The sequence below is a fragment of the Plectrocnemia conspersa genome, unplaced genomic scaffold (assembly GCF_051122295.1).
Source record: "Plectrocnemia conspersa isolate PC_06_02 unplaced genomic scaffold, ASM5112229v1 ptg000001l, whole genome shotgun sequence".
NCBI lineage: Eukaryota > Metazoa > Arthropoda > Insecta > Trichoptera > Polycentropodidae > Plectrocnemia > Plectrocnemia conspersa.
In genome coordinates, this window is record NW_028277165.1 from 30,199,007 (window position 1) to 30,221,894 (window position 22,888).

The 22,888-nt window shown below is 28.6% G+C and overlaps 1 protein-coding gene across 1 annotated transcript in view; it reads left to right on the plus strand.

Moving 5' to 3' along the window:
- Window positions 1-16,337: 16,337 nt before the first annotated feature.
- The window catches only part of Notum (palmitoleoyl-protein carboxylesterase notum), a 62,955-nt gene continuing 56,404 nt past the window's right edge, over window positions 16,338-22,888 (plus strand). The window contains exon 1 of the mRNA XM_088189276.1: window positions 16,338-16,474. The gene's annotated coding sequence lies outside the window, so the exon portion shown is untranslated. The remainder of the gene's footprint in view (window positions 16,475-22,888) is intronic.

The following is a 22,888-nucleotide window of genomic DNA, read 5'->3' on the forward strand; positions in this document are numbered from 1 at the left end:
TATATTTTAAAAATTGTGATTATTAACTATCAGCCTGCATACAAATTTATTGAGTCGGTAATTTTCTATGCTTTTAGTCTGTAATTAAAAATAAATATTTAGTAGTCCTGTTAAATGGTCTGTTGTAAATTTTTTTCTTAGTAAATATTTTTTTTATTTTGACCAAAAGTTCCGTGTTAAAATATATTGCAGTTAATCGCTTGTCCAAATATAGGTGACAAAAGTAGGTATTAAAAAACCTTTTACTATCACAATTTTGATAATTAAAGTGCATCTTACAATCAGCTGGTCCTTTAGTCGTTTACCGACAGATAAGATTTATTTCAAACTTCAACAACATCATTTAAAATCTAATAAGCAATTAACCTATTTAAATTTAAATTCAGCGTCAAGCATTATCTGTCCATAAAGTATATTTGTGTGATATTTTGCGTTTATAGTAATTCAATAATATCTAAATTTAATAGATATTTTATAAATTTGTTTCATTTTTAACCCTATAATCAAATATCACCCACAAGTTAGGAAGTAATTAAAAAAGTGACTCACTGTAAAAAAATTCCTAGCAAATATTTTGCTTAAAGTCAAGTGAGATAAAAATACATTTAAAGGGATTTCATAAGAATAAATTTAGTGATAAGATCTGAAGTTGCCGAATGTAGTAGCTTATCTAAAAAATATAAAATCAGATATCAATCTTTAATGGCGAAATTTATATTAAGGAAATCGATGGCTACTGAATATAAAATGTTTATTTAGTTTAGCTATGGCATTCGATTTAGATCCTCTGCTTTTTATTAATGACATACATCAGGCAATTAATAACTGAGATTATAGAGTGCCCTAGAGAGTCGCGATCACGTCCCTTATTGTTGTCCGTTGTGGCTAAGACGTCAACACTGGAGAACGCTCTTCTTATATGTGCCGCCCAGTTTCTTAATAAGCTTTCTAAATACAATGATGTTTTGGCGATAGCTATTAGGAGAGTATATCGTGCTCATATATTTTCTGTGTGCACCATAACTGTTTTTTTTTTTCATTAATATTATTTTTAGCATTTAATTATGTTATTATTATTTGTATAATGGCACATTGGGAAAACCTGTCGCGTCATGCTCCAATTGTTAATAAAAAAATATATATATCAATAGCATATGCTTAAGATAATATATCTCTGATGAATATTGCTTGTAGTATAACTAATTATACAGATTTATTGTGAATAAATATAAAAAGTTCTTAATTTTTAAGCCATATTAAAAATATACCGAAAACCTTGTACTTTATGATAATGTCCCTTAATTGCTACACATGTCCCAAATATTTCAAAAAAATTAGTTTCTAGAAATTATTCATTATGAAATTATTTCATGAAAAATGATTATAAAATATTTGTTTACCAAATTCGAATAATATTAGCAATTTTAAGGAATGGCCCTTCAAAAAACAATCACAGAATTTTGCATAAGAAAAACTCTTTAACCCTTTAAACGCCAGCGACTTTTTAGTGAGTCACCTTTCTAAAAATAAATATAAAATACTTGATTTACTGATAAATTAAGCTAGTAAAATAATTTTTAATAATTAAAAATATAATTTGTAAAAAATAATCAGCAAATAATGCACCGGTGAGTCGCTGGCGTTTAAGTGGTTAAACTATTTTTTCTTAAAGACATACGCTTTTTCGTTATAAGTATCCATTATAATTATCGGACAGTCGTTTACAAAATTTATTAAATTAACTTGGAATGTTACGCTTTCCATAAGGGATGAAACGGAGTTAAATAATAACGCGGTTTACCCTAAATTGGCTTCTCTCATATTCATCCAAGCTTTAATGATTAACATATAGGATTTAAAATCACAGCATCACTTAGAACTGACTCAATCGATATAATCACGAAGAACGAGAGAGGAAAGACTATTTTCACAATATTCTAATCAAATACCCTAATTTAATTTTTTTAATAAAAAGCAATCTATTATATTTTAATATTGTAGCGCACTGTATAAAACACAACATTATTTTAACACGTTTATTTGCTAATTCAAATGAAAAGAAATATTTACTTATTCATTAAATAAAAGATACTGGTGTACAAATATTTGATAGCTCACAAAATAAAATTAGCAGGACTAAGATAATATAAGATTAATAAAAAAAATCTTTTACAATAGATACGCAGTTAGAAATAATATTCTTTATGATATATCTATTTACTTAACTGGGGATCTATTGAAATTTTAATTAATGTTTTAAAAGAAAGTTATGTCTATGTATTTTATGTATAAATATATTAATATTAATTTTAGTATTGTTATAGTGTATTATAAATTAATTATTTTCATCATGCTTTATAATCTATTATGCAGATTTCTAAGCCTGATTTTTTTGAAATACATAAAAGTTAATAATTCTTTGTGCTAAAGCAAATGTAATCAATTTAATAACAAACGCAAAAAGATCCATCTACAAAAGGCTTATTTTTTATATTAAAATATAAATTACTGTCATTTTAATAGTTGTTAAGTCTTTAGTAAAAATTATATTATCATAACAATCAGACTGATTTATTTAAAGCTTTTGACATATATTAATTTAGTTGATTTTGTAAAAACAATTATTCTTCTACGTGAGACAAATTTGCGTTTGACAGATTCCTAATTTTTTAATAGCTCCTCCCAAAAATTTTATTTATACCACTTTTGCTATTTTGTATACTTATTTTTTTCATAACCGTCTCAAAAATACATTAAATTATTTTAAAGAAATTGCCAAAATATAATAAATATCGAATATAATAAAAAGCCTAACACTTATTTCACTATTAATCAGTTTTAAATTTCCAAACAAAAATTTATTGATATTTTCCAAACTAACAGTTAAAGAATGTTACAATATGGCTTTAATTTTATTATATTTTATATTTAGAGTTTAAATAATTCGTTAAAGTTACAGTCAATTATTGTCCAAGTGAGGTATTTTTAGCTAACGTAAAAAAATAGAGTTGCTAATGCTTTTATTTGTTATGTTTACGCTAAGTCTAGTTTTAAATTAAAAAAGTTAAAATTCATAAATTAAGCGTTTGTGTAATATTTTAATATTAAATATACATGTATATCAATGTTATTAATATTGCTATATAACATATAAAAGCAAATATTTTTTATCAATATTTTTTTTTAATTATTTTTTTATAAAATTATTTGTATAAGTTAGGGATTGATGAATGTGCGCATGAAGTCCAACAGATGGTGATGGAATGTAAATAAAAAAAATGGACATGAATTTCACTAGACGTATTTTTTTAATTTATATATTCGATTCTACCGCGTTCCAGCCGCATAATTGAGACGTCCAAAAGGTTGGCAATCACTGACGCAGGTGATGCGGTAGCACACCTTCCGCTCGCAGTCGGCACTTCAATGCGTTTCTGCAGAACGAAACCAACAATGAAAACTTATTTACGGCGCATTATTACATTAATCTTACAGTTGCTTTACGACCCGAACCGCGCAATGAAAACGCACACACATAATAGAAGAGAGTGAGAGAGAACAAAGCTTTCGGAGGTTCTTTTCACTTTGGCGAAACCGCCGCCAAGGTCGTCGTATGTAAAATATTAAAACCCGATTTGGGCCGACCTTTAATTAAGTGAAATTGGACGGCGTAAAAGGTAACGACTCGGATAAGAATCGTTAATGGTAACGATAATCACTGTTTTCGAACGGAGCACCCTTGACTTATCTATGGCTCTAAAAATCATTTCTTCGGCAACACTCGGATGTACAATCGTAAAGTGTCAATTGTAGATCCTCGGGAGATTAGCAAATGGAAGATTAAAAGATAATGGATATTCGAAAAGCTCGTAAAGTACTGAAAATCAATTAGGTAAATGATAATACTGTACAAACAGTTTGCACTTTATTCACCGCAAAGATCAGATAAACCGAATGAAATATAAAATTAAATATTGATTTTTTTTCACTAAGGTTTTTTTATTTTTGCAAAATTCATAATATTCCAAAACTAATATTTAGTAACGAATTATTTAAATTAAACACTTAATATTTTTATGCTTAATTACATTATATTCATATATTTTAAGAAAATATGAAAATTTACTTTTTGCTTAACAAAATATTTTAACATATATTTTTTTTAATAATTTACATATTTAGTGCTGCTATGCTTAATTATAGTTTACATATTTAGTCCTGCTATACGTCTCATATTAATATGGGCTTGTAAAGTAAGATATTATGTACTTAATCACAACAAAAAAGACAAATTTATCTCATGTAGAAGAAAGGAAATCAACTAAATTAATATATCATAAAAGCTGATTAATATGATGATCGGATTTTTTGTAAAAAGTTTATGTATTTGAAACCACTATTAATAATTTCTATAATAATATAAAAAAATTGCCATTTTTTTAGAATGAACTTTTGGTATATAGTCCAGTCAAATAAGGCGAAATAAAGGCTAAACCTCGGAATGAAAAATAACAAGCTGAAATTTTGCACAGACCTTCGTTTTGATGTTCTAAGGACAGGGTGAAAAATCTCATAAAATATCGTGTCTGCTAATCAAGATATCAAAGGTCAAAGGTCACAAAATTTGTTTTTTTGCAAATATCTCGCGTTTTATGCGTCGCACGTCATTAGATGCTTTGCAAAACTTGTAAAGCATAAAATTTTCTACAAGTTTGGTTACAATATTTGTTTTGTATCATTAACCGTTTTTGAGATATAGCGTGAAGAGTGGGAGGCGTACATCCGTTTATAGAATCCAGCGAGTATTTCTACCTGCTTAACTTGGTATAAGCTTTGAAAAAGTAAACAATCGTGAAAAAAGTGGTCTCGGCAAGTCGTTTGAACCATAATTTTATTACTTTCTTCATTGTATTATTAGGAATTAAGAATGAAATATTGCTCGACAAGAAATTTGTGCGAAAAAATTGAAAGAATTGAGAGATGTCCTTACGGAGTATGTACCAGATGATAATAAAATCATTTCCAAATAAAAAGAAAAATATTTAACTGATATTATAATTACAACGAAGATTGGATCATTCCCTATTTTTTCTTTTCGCGATGCTCAAGCTTAAATTTTATCTATAGCTTGGTATGAAAATAAAAAAGGCACTTCGGAAGAACACTTGCGGATAGTGGAAGCTGCTGCGGCGATTATTAGAGAAGATATTCGATCTTCATGCTATAATGACTTCCATTCGAAAACGGTCCTTTTCTTCTCAGTTATTAATAGGCCTATCTGTATTTCTTCATAGAAGAAATACAGATAGGCCAAACATCCAAAAAGACTTTTGGATGTTTCGTCAAGTTTAGGTTTTTTCGCTTCATATAGTGATACTGTAAAATGTTAAATTTCAGCTGTTTATCACCCACAGCCTCGTAATCAACCATCAGAGTCAAGTGCCTTAGTACAGTATGCAGCGGATAATGCAGAAAAATATTTATACTCTTGATGGCTATAATACTGTTTATATAATGGGAATGATAAAAATAATAACTCCAAAATCTGAAGTTATATCCGATGACCGCATAAAGAAATTTACATCAAAACCAAGTGCAAAGGAGTTAGCAGCACTATCACATATACCCCTTCTAGTGTATGAAAATCATGTCGTACCCGGATTTAGCAAGAGATTCAAGTTCAAAAGTTTAATGATGTAGATCTAACCGAACAAATATTTAATGTAGTTGATTTGTTGTGGATGTACGGAAAGTGGAAAAATATCTCACCGTTGCCAGGGTGGAATGGATTTATTGAACAACTTACAAAAAACAATGAGAACTTTGTAACTTCTTGGATTCTGTTTCTTACTTTTATTCATCATCCTGCGAGTAATATGGACACAATTTACACCACATTACAGTGTGCTATAAACACTGCCAAGAAACATGAACAAAGAACATGCTTAATAACTTTTGATCGTAGCAGCTTCAGATGCTAACTCAGACTTGTCCAGAGTAGTTGTGAAACTAGGCTTTCATATGCTTATGTCTTTTATTGAATTCATAGGGTATATAATGAATGGAAGCGGAATCAAGGAAGCTCCCAGTACAATTTATGCTTCGAATTCTGTCGACAAAATGTTGGATGGTCACGCTTTTGCAAGAAGTATCCAAGGCCATACGCTATTACTTTTTGCATTATCGATGATGATTTTTGAAGATATGGAGATTGAAAGTTATAATGCTTTAGATGGGTTCATTCAGCAGATAACAATTTGCGATGTTTCCTATGAAACTGTGGAAGAATGTGCAGGTAACTCTGGCTCCGTAGTTTACATAGCGTTATCCTATAAACGGATGCGCGCTTCCCACTCCCGCGCTATAGCTCGAAAACCATTAACCATACGAAGAAATAATTTACAACAAACTTGTAGAAAATTTTATTTTCTATAAGTTTTGTGAAACATCTAATGACATGCGGCGCAAAAGAGGCGAGATATTTGCAAAAAAACAATTTTTATGACCTTTGACCTTTAATATCTTGATTAGCAGACACGATATCATATGAGATTTTTCACCCTATCTTTAGAACGTCAAAACAAAGGTGTGTGCAAAATTTCAGCTTGTTATCTTTCATTCCGAGGTTAAACCCTTATTTGACTGGACTAATATGTTTTTACAGTTTTTTCCAAAGAACTAATAACTTCTACGACCTGATTTAAGAATCTTATATTACAAATATCGCGATTGTATTTTATAAAATGTGGCTTATACGTATGTAGATTATTTGTTATTAAAAAATCAAATTATAAAAGTTGTGAAAATATCAGGTCCCATTTGACTCTTGTTCTTAATGTTTATTTCGGTTGAGTCAGTGAGTGATTTACTGTTATAACCAGGGCTGTGGAGTCGGAGTCGGAGTCGGAGTCAGAGTCGTGGAGTCGTGGTGTTTTGGCCGGAGCCGGAGTCGGAGTCGGAGTCGTGAAAAATGAGCAACTCCGAGCATTTTTTAAATTATGAAATTTATGAATTTTTAATTGCGTAATAATGAATGTGTATAGCGTATGAATATTAAACGTGTAGAAAAACACCAAAAATACCTTAAAAAATTAAACTTTTTTGAGTCGGAGTCGAAGTCGGAGTCGGAGTCGGAGTGGAGTCGTGTTGTTGGTAAATATCGGAATCGGAGTCGGAGTCGGAGTCGTGTTTTTTTTTAGCGACTCCACAGCCCTGGTTATAACTGATACTGTGATCTTAAATAATGTTAATTTTATGAAGTTTGGAGGAATGTGATAGAAAGCTAATTTAGGAGCAATCTTGTTATTGTTTAACTCTGTTTCATTTCTTGGTGAAAGCGTATCTAATTAGGTACACATTTGTAGACGATTATCTGATAAATACTAAGGATAAATGTAATAATAAGGCGTGTGTCTTAAGGCTTATGAAAAATGGTTTTAATAGAAAGGCTTACTAACTAGTAAAACCTTTGTTGTTTTTTTCTAAATTGCCATTATTGGTTACAATTAATTGGTCAATTTATTTAAGAATAACTGATTATTCCCTTTTAATTAAAATAGTCAATAATATTATTAATAGATGGTCAGGTAATAATTAAAAATAATATTAGATCAGCATCTTTTTTCTAAATAGCCTGTGAAGCTCTGATTACCACTATTAATTGGTCATAGCAAAAAAAATAGCAAAACTATTAATTTTGCATTATTTTGTTCATATGTATGTGTAGTAAAAATTAGCTATAATAACAAAATTAATTAATAAAATAAATAAAGAAAATTCGAAAAAAAAAAAATATCTAAAAACTATTTATAAGATATAATATTTTTTTACTCGCGACTATTCATATATATTCATATTTATTCACAAAAAATAATTATGGCCACCGTTCGCCAAAAAATACGTTTCTCGGAACCACTTTGAAACGTATTTTTAAGAAAGTAATTTGTATTTAAATATAAAGAATGTATTTCTCTTAATTTTAAATAATGTATACAATATGCTACTATATATACTATGTATAAATTGATTTCAATAAAAAATCATATTATTATTAGAAATAGGGGATCTTTTTTGTTTCTTGTTCTTTATGGTCATATGGTTCTTGTTAGCGAGTCTTGAGAGTCATTGCGTCTGTGAATGAGTAAGTGTCACAACTGTGTGTAAATGAGAGAGAAGGTCAATTTACGACCAATCGCGTTATTATTTAACTCTATTTCATCCCTTAGTGAAAGTGTTACTTTATAGGTAAATTTTTGCACGACAACCTAATAATTTCAATGGATATTTATAACAATAAGGCGTGTTTCTTGAAGCTTATGAAAAAAGGGTGCAAATAATTTTAATGTTGTGGTAATTGATGCTTGGCTATTGCCAAAAAACATTGTGTTCTGTTTAGCCAAACTATTATTTTTAAATTTTTGGTTGGAATTCCCACAATAACAACAAATAAAATATTATTTTTTTTAATCATATATTATTAATAACTCTGCCTTACAAGGTCAGTAACTAATTGATAAACGCCTAATCTATTTTATTTTGTTAAATACATACAATTTGACTTCAAATATGAAATGTTATGCTTGTATTTAAATATTCTATATTCCATTTTAATGATAATTTTCATTTTATATTAACGTTATCTGTTAAAATAGAACTACCCATTTAATTTTTAAACATAACATTTGCTGTAAAGACTGGCCGTTTATTTAGGGTACGAACTACATAAATATTTAACAAAAATCAAGCAGTATTTATATAACATACTTTAAAATATAACATACAGACCTTCTATTTTATTAAACAAGAAATAAATATATTAAGCCAAATTGAAAATGAATAATTAAAAGCATGTTATTTTAATAGCAGCAAATTAAATTAGGTATATAATTCCAATAATTAAAATTTAGTTTATTATAAAAGATGTGAGCTCATTATAATATAAATAATTCAATATTTTTTATATATATTTACTATCCATAACAAATATGATTTATTATTAATACAAACCGAAATTTGAAAGTAATAATCTAATCGGTTTGAATATTGTTGTATTTTATAAAAGCAGACAGTATATTATTGTTTATATGTCTACAATACAATAATCATAAAATGCTTTACCTGCAATTAATTACACTTAGTTAAGTCAATTAAAAAAATAGATTGAGCTGTATCTATTGATTTATATTGCTACATATTAAAATGTTTTAAATAAATTATGAGCACTATTAGTCCACAATATTAGTACAGTTGGTTACACAAAAGTTTTAGTGCATTCTTAAAATTAACCTTTTTGTTTGTTCGTAACATCAAGGTATTTTGAAAATGCACCTTTTTTTAAATAACAATGATTCTATCAATACAAAATTATTAATGCAAAATATCTATAATTCAAGTGTTTGTTTTTTATTAAATTTATGTATAGCTCGAAAGATATTATCATAAAAATTATCATAACATCTCATTAGTATAACATTTTATATACATAAATTTATTACTTTAAAAATCCTAAGCTTGCAAATATTATTCGCGAATCATTAGGCTTAAGGTATTTTATTATAGGGCCTTCGTCAGGAACGTAATGTAATGTAAAATACTTAATGAGTATTAGGATAAATATTCCAAAAATGAGTACATATTGCATAAGTTTTTAAACCTTTGAAAGGTAAACGACTTTCAACAAAAAATATTTAAATTTTTTCCCCTACTTAATATAATACAAACCTTTTCGTGTCCATTTGTTTTTACTTTCAAGATAGCACGAGAGATTTGTATCTTGCTTTCCACTGCAGCTTATTAGAAAAACAATGGCGCCGCGTTTAATGAGAATAAAACGCCCGCTGCCTGTGCGTGCGTATGCCAAAAAAACAGCCTCCTTATCTGGACCATCTTTCGTCTCTCGTGTCATACTTCAAAATAATTTCGGAGCGGGTCATTTTGTTGTCTCGGCAATCACAACCCGAAATAGAGTACATATTTCGTTTTGAAGCTGCCGCCAAAAATAAGCCAGTGATATTCAAACATATGCATTTAGGAAATATATCATATGAATAAATTTTATATTTTATTTTTAATAAATATTTAATATTTTTAAATTCTTCTATATTTTTTTAAATAGTTTAAAATTCAAATGCTATATAGTTACAACAACAATCTTACAATTAAAAGCTGCTTTAAATAAAATGCGTATCAGACGTTCCATGTCATACTAATATAGAAAAGGAAGTAACGCGACCACCGCGGCTAAAATGAAATATTGAGACCGAATAGCGATTATGGTCTTAAGTGGATGCAGATATTCGATCTAATGTAATAGTCGCAAAGCTCAGTATTTAAGTGGTGCACGAAGTGGCGCATTTTTATGAGCTTTGTATAATAATTTAGCACAAAAAAGACGCTAGTCAATCCCAAAATAGAATTTCACTAAAAAAGGTTGTGTTTGTGACAAGATTATGCATGTAGTACATTATGTTAAGTACATAACAGAATATTAAAAATAAATATTGATTAAAAAATGTTTTATATAAATATTATTTTTGCACCACGATAATGCCAGACTTCATGTAAAAAATTGCGATATTTTTAATTCAAATTACTTCTAAAAAATTATAAAATTAATAATGGAATCTATTAAAATGCTTTGAAAACGATTAAGCTGTTCAATTGCTTTAGTTCTCATCATCTTTCTCTCGCCAAGAAATCTCGATATCTCTTGATCGATAGCCTTCTTTGTCGCGAATGCGGCAAGGATCTAAATAGGATTTTTTCCGTTTCGCGGGATTCATTACGGGCGCAGGTGTACTCGCGGCGCTGTCCCGACAAAGGGGCCAGCTCAGCAACGAAACGTCGCACGAGCCCTTTGTTTTTGTCCTATCTGTGTGCCGATCTCTTATGTGGGCCCTTTGACGTTGCCCGGTCGAGATCGAGCGAGGTTCTTGCGACCTTATCGAGCCGAAAGGTAAAACTTTTCTAAAACAATTTCGCCGATCAAATGAGCCGCCGCCGAAAGCAAATATTGGATCATGAGAAACATTGAATAGCTGTGGGTTTTTATATGTTATAGTTTCCTGTTGCCATTGAAGTCGGTTCATTGATCTACTTGCTTTTCGCCTGCTTGACTAATTTACTCGTGTCGGATGAACTGCCTTATGATAAACCTATACATTCGATAATAGAGCTATAAGCATCTCCTTTCATTCAACTTACTACAGATTTTATTTAACCACGAAACCTTAAACGTGGTATATTAAAATATAAAACCATAATATTCATATCAAATCAAAATCTTTATATGAACGTGGAAAGATCATGGTATAATTTTATGACATGGTGACCATTTAATAAAAAAGTTAAAGTTAATTTAGTACAGATTTTTTTAATATATTATACATACGTATATGATATTCTCTATTAGCTGAAGTAACTCGTTATTATGTGTTTTTTATTTTCTAATATGTGCAACTAATTAATCATTTATTTATTTAAATTAAAACCTTCGTGTTTGTCAAGATAGTTTGCGCCTGAGGATGAAAATTATATTTGCCCCCACCTTACTTTTTCCCACAATTTTTGTATATGTTCATTATATGAAAATTCTTAAATTTTTTGATGTAAATTCCCACAACAGCAAAAGTCGAATATTTTATTAAAAACCTTCAACTTAAGTGAAATTTCTATTCCTATGCTTTAAATATAAATATTTAACATTAGTTAAGAGCAGTATGTCACCAGCGAATTTTGCGACATATAACTCATGATGGCCAAAATGTTCAAACCCAAACCTAACAGTTATTGAACTTTTATTAGATTAGATTTTATAGTGAAAATAGACTATTCCCAACTGTCAAATTGAATGTCAAAGACATTAAGTGAAATAATACAGTTTCACTGATATTAACCAGTGATATTATAAATCAATTGTTTGATACCTTTTAACTTCCCTAGTTAGTGAAATTATATATAATAGTAAAAATATAATTTTAATGAAAAATACGCATTACCTGTGACATATTCATAACAGTAATGAAATGTATTTTTGAGTGAATGATTAAATATGCAAATAAAATATGAATAAAATATTATATCAATAATGATATAAATAAAGTCAAATATATTTAATTGAAATAAATGTACAATAGTATTATTATTATTATATTTAATATAAAATATATTTATTAAAAATATCATAATATAAAAAAATTTGTAATTTGCAGTTGATTATATTTATTTGTTTATCTTACTTACGTAACATATTTATAATATAAGATTACGTAAATTGTTTTATTTTTTATTATTCTTGTTTAGCAAACTCTTTTTTTAACAAGGTTAAGGTTTATTATGGCTGTTATAGAATAAGCAACTTTTTGTTGTTGTTTTGTCTCTTGAGAGTTGGTCGGATTAATCGTATTTTCCATAGTCGGTGAAAAGTTTTCTTATAAAAGAGCAGTTCTTTTTGTATAATAGTAATTAAATAAAGAGTAGATCAAATAATAATAAAAATATAATATAAATAATAATAAATACGTGTTAAAAAAAAGTCTTCAGAATATTTAATAATTATTTACTTAGCACAAAACAATAATTGAGATTCACTTTAAATTTTTCTAGTATAATAAATATATATATGATTTAGATGTTCTAATTATTCCAAAAACTTAATAGAGAATATTACACTTACGTAATGTGTTAAGATCGGTCGTTTTAGAAATGCTAATTAATTACAAGTTTATGTTTATTTAAAAGAAGTTGCGGATAAGTGTTAATTTTACGAAATAATCAAGAGCCCTAATATATAAATATAAAAAACTTTGCTGCCAACATACAATATTTGAGGATCTAATTCGCAATTTTCACTAAGCTTGCATTAAATATTCACATAACTAGAACAGCACTTTCATGAAGATGGTAAGTATTCAAGTATCAATCTTAATATTAAAAATTAGTGTTTTTTTCTATATTTGCAGAATCCACAATATATTTCAATGAATAAATTCTTCAATGAAAAAAGATTCCAGTAATTAACATCTCATATATAATATTGTTCTAGGTTCTGTATGAACATAAACAAAGAAAATATATTTAAGTATAATTAATAAAAATCAAAATTCATTTTCGAACCGTCTGTATTTAATTCTTTTGTTTTTTTATTTAAGGCTTCAACTGTCGACCAATGAAAAATCAGCATTTAAATATTAAACAAGGTAACCGGTAGCAACGTTACAGTTGTTTGTAAAAATAAAAATAACGTGGGGATCGATTTGAATTCATAAGCTACGATTTAACTGTGAAAATGGAAAAGTATTAGAAGTATACACTGATTAAACTATAGCAACAATCTTAGTAATGAAATCTTCAAATTATGTGTTCCGTCCACGAGCTCCGAGACCGAAAAGTGAGTATTTTTATTTTCAATACATCAAATTCATCATTGCTTTTGAAAAATAATTAAAAATACAATTTTTATTAACATTACATATATTATATTCTTACATATGTATAATTGTAACAGGACGTTGGGCGTGAGGAAATGACGTTCTCATACTAACATAAAATGTGCCCATAGTGATAAAGCGTCGTAAGCAAATAATATACAAGTAGCTAAATATCATAAGAAAATTCTTTATTATTAAAGTATATTTTTTGGCAATTATAATTTAGATAGTCTGCAACTTGAAAATAAACTTTGCTATAATTTATTGCATAAATCAAAAAAATATATTTTTTTTAAATAATATTCTTGAAATAGAAATAAACATATTAATAAATAAATTATTGTTAAGTTAAGAAACTGACTTTAATTATAGTTTTTTAATTTAATTATTTTATTATAGCATATTTTTTGCTAATTTGAATTCGTGATAAGCTGCAACTTTAAAAAACTGTGGTGTAATTTATTGCATAGCTGTTGGTATGTAGTAGATAAATACTATTTTTTGACAATAATTATATTTTTTGTAGGTGGTTACCTTTGAAATAGGTTAGTTTATTAAAATAATTACCTTTACTTTGAATATTTATATGTAATAGTTTTTGTTATAAAATATATTCTAACATCTAAATATTTTTCAGAAATTACTTTAATTAATTCTATTAAATGTTTTTCTTTTGGAAATTGGTCAAACATATGATCAGGTAAATCTTGGAAAATATGTATGAGCATGAAAGATTTTAATACCATATTGTTAATTTGCTTTTTAATTAATTTTGGCACTAATAAACTAATAATATGTTTAATGTAAATTTCAGTTTTGAAACAAATACAGATGACATCTTCTGATGGATATATTAAATCTCCATTATGTTTCAAGTCGATTAATGTACAAAATACAATATCACAGCAAATTTCACATTCTATTATTTTAACCATTGATTTTTAAGGTCAGTATTTTTTTATTCCGTCTTTTTGTTTGTTGAATGCATCTGAACTTTTTAAACCAATTTTCTGAAAAAAATGTGCATATTTTATTGGGTTATCTTGTAAATTTATTTCCTGATATTCTGAAACAGTATCTGAAAGTTCATTGCAGAGGACGTAAAATCTTTATTTGTATTATTCGATTGTAAATTAATTGAAAGTACTGCATGTTTTTTAATTGTTCGAAAATCATTTTTGGTAGTGAAAATAAATGTAATGCAAAATGTTGCAAACAAATTGTATAGTTCATCCAAGATATGAACGCTCATTGCTACAGTATTGGTGAGAATATAATAGGGTGACCATGTGAAATTTAACGTTCAATTAATTTTTCCTATTTTAATTTAATTTGTTGAAAATAATGTAAAATATCACTTTCTTACTTATTTTATTTATTTTATACATATTTTACTCAAACACATGATAGCAATTTTGGAATCACTCTCCAGGTTGAATATCTGTTTAATATAATATTTTTTTTAAAATACCAATAATTGTTCTATTGATTACAAAATAACACAACATGACAATAATTTAAAATAAAAATATAACATATTATATTTTTTAATTTAATTTCCAACGTATGGTCACCCTACCCTTAAAACAGCCCTGATTTATTACTGGTAACGTTCTCCTATCGGTGTAAACAAATTCGCGGAAAACTGTATATGTATGCATGCATGCGTACACGCACCCTTGTTTCCAACACAACGATGATGAACGTTAACATCTTGGACGGACTATACTTCTATCGAGTCCAAAGTGGTCTATTAATAGCAGTCTTCCATTTATCTTTGGAAAATCTGAAGTTAAAACAAAGGCATTTCAAAAAAATACAGTTCGCACATAATTTTAAAAATGTGTTTTATTTTTTTTAATATTTCACTGAAGATATTTTCGGTATAATTAATTTTTAATTTGGTAATAAATTCGGTATATAGTTGATTTCAAACTTTTATTTATTTGTATTTGCAAGTTTAATCTAATAAACGTATTAGTATATATAGATATTAAAAATAAATTTTCATGTTGAAAATATCGGTCAAGTTCGGCCCTGTCAAACATTTTCTTGGATTAGGTAAAACGTATTAATATGTTCTTACACGTGAAAAGTTATGCCATTTAAATTCTTTGGTAGTTTTCTACTATGACTTTTACACCCTATAATATTTAATACACAACCGAATTTTAAAAAAATAATGTGGAGATCCATTTCACATGGCATGACAAAGTTGAAGTTTTTAACCGCGAACGCCGCTTCTGTATATTCTTTATTCTGTGAGTTTAGTGTACATTTTCATCAAACTTATACTCTACAATATAGCGCACAGATACACAATGAATTAAATATATACTTTTAATAAATAAATACTAAAACTAATTTTAAAAAAATTATAATCAAAAAAGTTGAGGGTCCGGTACTCGTACACTCACTAGCCCCCGGTACATCACGATAGTGAGGGACCGACAGATCTTAATAAATAAGTTCTTCTATGAAAAATGATTGAACTGAACTGAAAAAGCACTGAACTGAAATTTAAATTTTTAATATTTAATAAAAACAATTTTGATTCTAAATAGATTATTCGGATCTGACCATTCTCGCCCTATATGGTTCGCTCTGCCCCTATTTACAGAGTTATTTTAGCTCAATTCTATCAGTTTATTCCTACCGCATATTACCCGCTCTTTTCTTAATCTTCAATCATCATTATATCATTAAAAGCAAAACACGCCCGCGCCCCATCCCTCTAAAACCGGCCCCGGCGTGATCAAAGAGCACCGCCGCGCTCCCACCCCGTCGTTCGGTGATCGCGTCACCGCGGGGGAGTTCCGAGGAATCCGCCCACAAAAAGGCATTGTTGATCCTCGTTAACACGCGCTTCGCTCGCGGCTCCTCTCAATGGGCTTCCGTCCCCGAGTGGTCAGTCCATAGAGAGAGAACAACCAGTCGAGGATCAGCCGGCGCAGCGGCTGCGCGTGCGCTCCTACATCGGCAACCCATACAGTGCGCGTGCGCGGCCGTACTATATTACTATAGTGCGCGTACTATAGTGCGAGATCGTACGTGTGTTTGTGATTTTTTTCGAACACGCGAAAGTGTATTGTGTGTGTGTATGTGTGTGCGTGCGTAGTAATAATAATAAATGAGACGTAAACGCGCGCGCGCCGGCGCGGTGCCTTTGATCTTTCCCGCGCTCGATGATGATGATAATAATAATAATGACGATAATGATGATGGAGGTTTTTAAAATGAGATTGATTCGCGTTATTCAGTTTTAATTCTAAGCTATCCTGGCTGAAGTTTGGACTGGTGAAACCCAGGACAAATTTATAAGCAAATCGGGGGGAAAATTAGATAGTTAGATAATCAATAAAAGTATTGATCATCTAAGTGAAATATTTGCTTCGTTATGATTGGTATTCGTGAAAAATATTGATACAATTAAAGTAAATTTGTTGATTTTTTAATAAAATATTTATTTCATAAAAAAATGCTCTTCGCCAACCGGGTACTGACCATACCTTCTAGTTATTGACATATAAATGTATCACCCGTCGCGATTAAAATTTACAAAAAAATAGAGCATAAAATAATTATAATTTATTAATTTATGTACATATTATAAAATAAAACATATGTACGTATGTGTATCTATAAGTAAAAAATCCCTGGCGACGGCACAATTTTATTGCTTTTGACGTGAACTTTTGATTTCTGAGAAGAGATAATTGTTTTTCGCGCTCTCTTATTAGGCAAAATTCTCACTTGTAATATTCTTATAAGAAGTTTAAATATGAACGCTAGATAATCGCGCGATTTTAGTGCGATGGTGACGGCATAATTTTATTGCTTTTGATGTGGATTCTAAACATGGATTTAGTCAGAAAAATGCATACCATTTAATGAAACGTAAATATTAAAAAAACGACCACTGAATGGCCAATATTTCGTTTCGGGTACATGTTTTAATCTAAACACTGCGGTAAATAAATATGTTAGTTTAACTGTTGCATTTTTTTAAGCTTCTTTATAATTTTGGCAGTTATGGAAGCTTCTTTAAAATTTTGCCAGTTAATAAGTATTGATTTGAATTAATATTAGTAATTATTTCTATAGATTTTTTGTCGATGTTACATATTTTATTTCTTTATTTCGTTGGTTTTCTATTTTGCTTTTTGTGTCATTGTCCTGTATTTTAATTTCATTAAATTAGAAGATTTTCTCAAGATGGCTTGCAAAAGCATTGGCTATTTGCTTGTTAACTCTCGCCCAATCTCCATTTATCGTTTTGATTAGTGACATATGGGTTATAGGTATTTTTAACCTTTTCGTTGCTTTCTTTAAAGAATATCCAATATCTTTATATGCTGTTAAATTATTCAGGTAATTATATATTGTATCTTTTGTTTTATTTGTTGTTCTTTATTATTTAGAATATTTTTATCCTTAGGGTCTCTAGTTTGATGCCATATTCTCTTTGGCCTTTTTTTTCATTTACTAGATTTCTTTTCTCTATTGTGTAGGTATTTCTTACTGCCGAACGAGTGAGTTCTTATGTCCTTTAAATAATTATCAGCTTCTTCTTCGAGTTTTTGTCTTGTTTTTAATTGTATATTTAGTTTAATGTTGTTTTTCAGTTCTGCTCTGAAACTTTTCTAATCTGTCGTTTTTGATCGAGATGTAACACTTTAACTATAACATATATATAAAACATCGAAATCTAAACAATTTATAACATACTCCTTAAAATTACTGTTCTTTTAAATGAGATGAAATTTTAAAAACTCATTTTTTATTTTTTACCTTAAAATAAGTATAAAATAGTTTATTAGCTCAACTTCTAAACCTGTATAACCCATTTATATATTACAAATTGATGCTTTGTCTACAGAGCCATGCGAAGGCAAAGCTGCGCCTGGGGCAAAGCATGAATTTGGTGCACCTCCCTCCCTCTCCCCCCAAAATAGTACTAATAAATGTTTTGCTATATGCATTATATATAAATATGAGATATACATAGGAAATTCTAATTTTCGTTAGTTGTTGTGTGGATAAAATTTAATTGACAATAAAAAATAAGCTGAATTTTAATATGAAACTTCTAATGAATATGTCGATTTAAATGTTGGACCTTATATAGAAATGTATAATTAAATATTAAGAGGTCGATTTCTATAATCTACATATTGCAATATAAAATATTTAATACTGTATATTCATCATCAGTAACTGAAAATCCACCCATTTCTATAAAATATTATTTCTACGACTAATATTAAAGCCACAAAAAAAATAGTTTTTAAAATTTATTTTTTTTACCTTCATAGAGTCTCTTCTATATATAATTTTATCTTAATTTTTTTATTGTGTTACTTTACTTTCTATCAAATTAATTTAAAGATTTTTGACGGTTCGTCTTTTGAAATTTATTATTTTTTTGCAAATTTCTGGTCCTTTCAAGTGTCTTTTATATTTGATTACAGAGTCCATATAATATATACTCAACTCAGTTGCATCTAGCAATATTATATTTGAATCATTAAAAATACCATAACTTTGTGAACCCGTCTGAAGCTTTCAAAATCTTCTCAGCTTTATTTAATTGGAATATTCACATTGTTTCAGATTATAGATATTTCAATTGATACATATGTTAATAATAAAAATGGTTAGATAATTTAATTTAATAAATACATTTTAAAAATTACATAAATACATTTTAAATCATTGCATTTCCACGTTACCGTCAATCTCAATTCACTGTCACTAATCTTATGGTTTTGTCTAACTTTGTGTCATGATCATTGGACCCTGGTGTACAAGTGGACGTCATACGCAGATTTTAAAAAAGCATTAGATTAAATTAATCATGCTTTAATTGTAAAAAAATAATCTAATTTCGGGTTTTCTAAAGGTCTTATAAACCTATTCTCAAATTACTTGATCAATAGATATCAGTTCGTCAAGATAAAAACTCTTTTTCTGAATGATATAAAACCTCTACTAGAGTACCTCAAGGATCCAACTTTTAAAATTGTAATATACTTTATATTTTGGTAATCGTGACGCATTAGGTTAACCTGTCAGGTCATGATGGTCATAATTTTTAATAAATAAATAAATTATGTATAATCCCACAGCTGTCAGAAAATTTGCTATATAGGTTTTCATTGTATCTCTCACTTACGTTTCATTTAAAACTATGCAATAACTAGCTACCTTTTTTAATCTAATAAATCACAAAATTATTTTTATATTAATGTGTATGTTTTCTACTTAACTAAAAAATACAATTATATTTCGAACCCAAGTAGTGTCTTAGTAAAAAATAATATTAGTTTATGTTTCAAAAACTGTTTAATCTATCTGAAATGGTGCTGTAATGAAGTTTTTAAATGACAGTATTTTAAATAAGTTTATCAGAAAAACCATGTTACAACTCAGTTATAACTTTAACTGTTTATGCATTACTAAAAAAAAGGCTGATCGAATTATTCTAAAATGCACATGACTGTGTTTTGACTACGTTCGATCCAGACGGAGCTTTCTCCTCTTGGTTTGCCATTTAGCACCTACTATAACGTCACGACAACACACTGTATACACCCATTATACAGCGTGTACCCTGTGTAAAATGGGAGTGATTTCGCCCGTGGGCCGGCGTACAACAGGTAGCCGAGCAATTTCACGGTACGCCGCCCTTATGCAACCCGCCAAGGGCCTAATCGGTTTTACGACCGGCGAAACGATTGGTTTTTGCCCTTGACGATTGCCTAAATTTAATTTAATCGTCAATGCAAAAACCTCCAATCCAAAGGGCATGACGACTTATTTTCCTTTTGAAAATTTTGCAAACCTCAGATTTTTACCTTGAAATGTATTCATTTTTTCGATCAATTGCAATAAATCTAAATATAGAGTATGTCATATTCATCAGAATATGTACATATGTATTGTATAAATAAACACGGCAATAATATAAACATTGATAGGTAAGAATCTGTATTGAGAGTATTGTAAGCTGCGCTTGCAGATTCAAACGCTTATCATAGCTTATGAATTGTTTCTTCCACATTCAACATAAGACTACCCATGAGAGATTAATTCATCTCTCATTTAGATTCTTGATACATTGCGGCAAATACTAAGTATAAATCGTGGCCTCTTTTGCACGGTTTTGATGGGTCTAAATTAGAATAAAAAGCTACCATTCCTGAGTGTCAATTTTCGCTTTATTAAATAATGTCAATAAAAAATATTAAATCGATTTTTTTAACATTGTAACACAACACAAATTATTATAAAATAAATGTGTCATAAAATATTTTCATTTATTGGGACACAAAGTCTCAATCGCAATGGTAGTAATAAAAATCACTGACTTAACCTAAGCTCTTGTTCAGTAGTTCCATAAGGCTAAACAGTTTCGGTACATTAGAAATTATGACCTTTACATAGTAAAGGTTTTGCTTAAATACTTCAATAAAACTAGGTCTTCCCTCCTACCTGAGCCGTCGCGAGTCATCGCTGCGGTTGCATAACCCGGTGCGAAACTGTCGTTGATTTTCAGCATTGCTAATTAATTAATATAGGGTAGGCAGAGAAGGTGATCAATCACACTTTGCATCACATTGTTTCACTAGATGATTATGCTTGTTCTGTAATTTGCTCCAAATATTTTTCAAATGTTGCACAGCTTGCATTTTTATGACTGCGTGCTTAAACGTGGACCAAGTCAAAATAAACTGATATTTTTTCGGTTCAGCTCCGGTTCTATTCCGACAAAAATAACGGATTTTCAGTTCAGTTCCGGTTCGAAGCCCTGGTAAAATCTATTTTTTTTCCTTGATTTTAAAGAAATACTTCATTATTAAGTTTTAAATAAAAGCGTTAAATATTAAAACATAATAAATGTATATTATAAATAAAATAATATACACAAAAATTTTTTAAAAATAAATTCATTTTTTTACATTGGCTATTTTTCCAACAAACGTTTTTTTAATATCTTTATTTACAATTTTCTTAAATTAAAAATATTAAGAAAAAACTGTAAAATAGAAAAAAATATTAGGATTATCGGAAAATTATCAGAAAATAATATCATAACAATTTTATAAATGTATAGCATTAATCTTTATCATTTGAAACACCTTCACTATCCATTTCAATGTATTCCACTGTATTATTTATTGTCTGATGATATTTTTTTATATAAAAATCAATTGCCAGAATCTTGAAGGTATTTTGTTAAGCTTAATAAATCAGATTTTTTTGAGCTTATAGAGGAATAGATTCATAGTGAGAAGTTTAATATTTTTAGTATTTTAAATCAATCTTAAAGCCCAGAAAAATTGATTTGATATAGTACCTTCCCTTTTAATGAATAATATATTTTTTACAACAGAATTAGCCCAAGTTTAAAATGGTTACCCATAAAAGCTTTAAAATATTTTTTTAGAATTGCGTAAAAATATTACGAAAGTAATGCTAAAATTTTTTAATCTTTTTATCTAAACTTTTCAAATAATAGTTAAACCAAAAATGTTTTTTTTTCAACTTTATGGTATCATATTTCATAATAATAGATGCTCACTGTTTAATTATAAATATTACTTAAATACCTGCAATCGCTTTTAGTATTTTTTGCAGGAATATTTTTAATCACATGATTAATATTATAGCACACTTTCACCTTTGCTACTCTAATTAAAGGTTTTCAAATGAAGATCTGGAACTGATGTATTTTTTAAACTTAAAATGCATTATTTGTACATATTTCTATTTTTCTTCCTTTTTTTGAGTAATGTAATAAATTAGTATCCTTGTGACATTTAAGAAAACGAAATTTCGTTTTGGAGCCTTCCATAAATTATGTCACAGTCTTTTCGTAATTTTTTTACCTTCCCCCCTCCCCTTCCTATGTCAAAAAATGACATTGAACCATTCCTGTTTGTTTTACATTGTCACAATTCTGCTGACCCTAAGCCTATGACATAATTTATGTAAAGTAAACATGATATGCGCGCACAGACTAGTAAATATCTGTTCTGTGTAAGCACGTGATACGTTTGCTCTTGTGTTTTTGCGGCGTTTTTTGCAATATGAAATGCTCAAAACGTTTCTAGAATTATACATAATTATATCGTCACATTTTATTTAATTTTGATTTCACTCTTGTGTCTGTGCCTAACTCGCATTTAACAAAAATGAGGAATATAAAACAATATAATTTATATTTACACAAAATATATATTTTTTAATTTTATTAAGAAAAAGGCATACATAACTTATCACGCAAAATTTTAAATTCATACATGCATTGTTTATCAGTTTCATGTAAAGAACCACTAATTTTATGGACATTGCTTCTTCGGTAAAAATGTTTGTGTTTTCAGAAGAGGTAATATTTTTGCCTTTATTTTTTGTGACAATTTTGGTTTTACGATTTTTTTTTCCTTAATTGAGCTTTT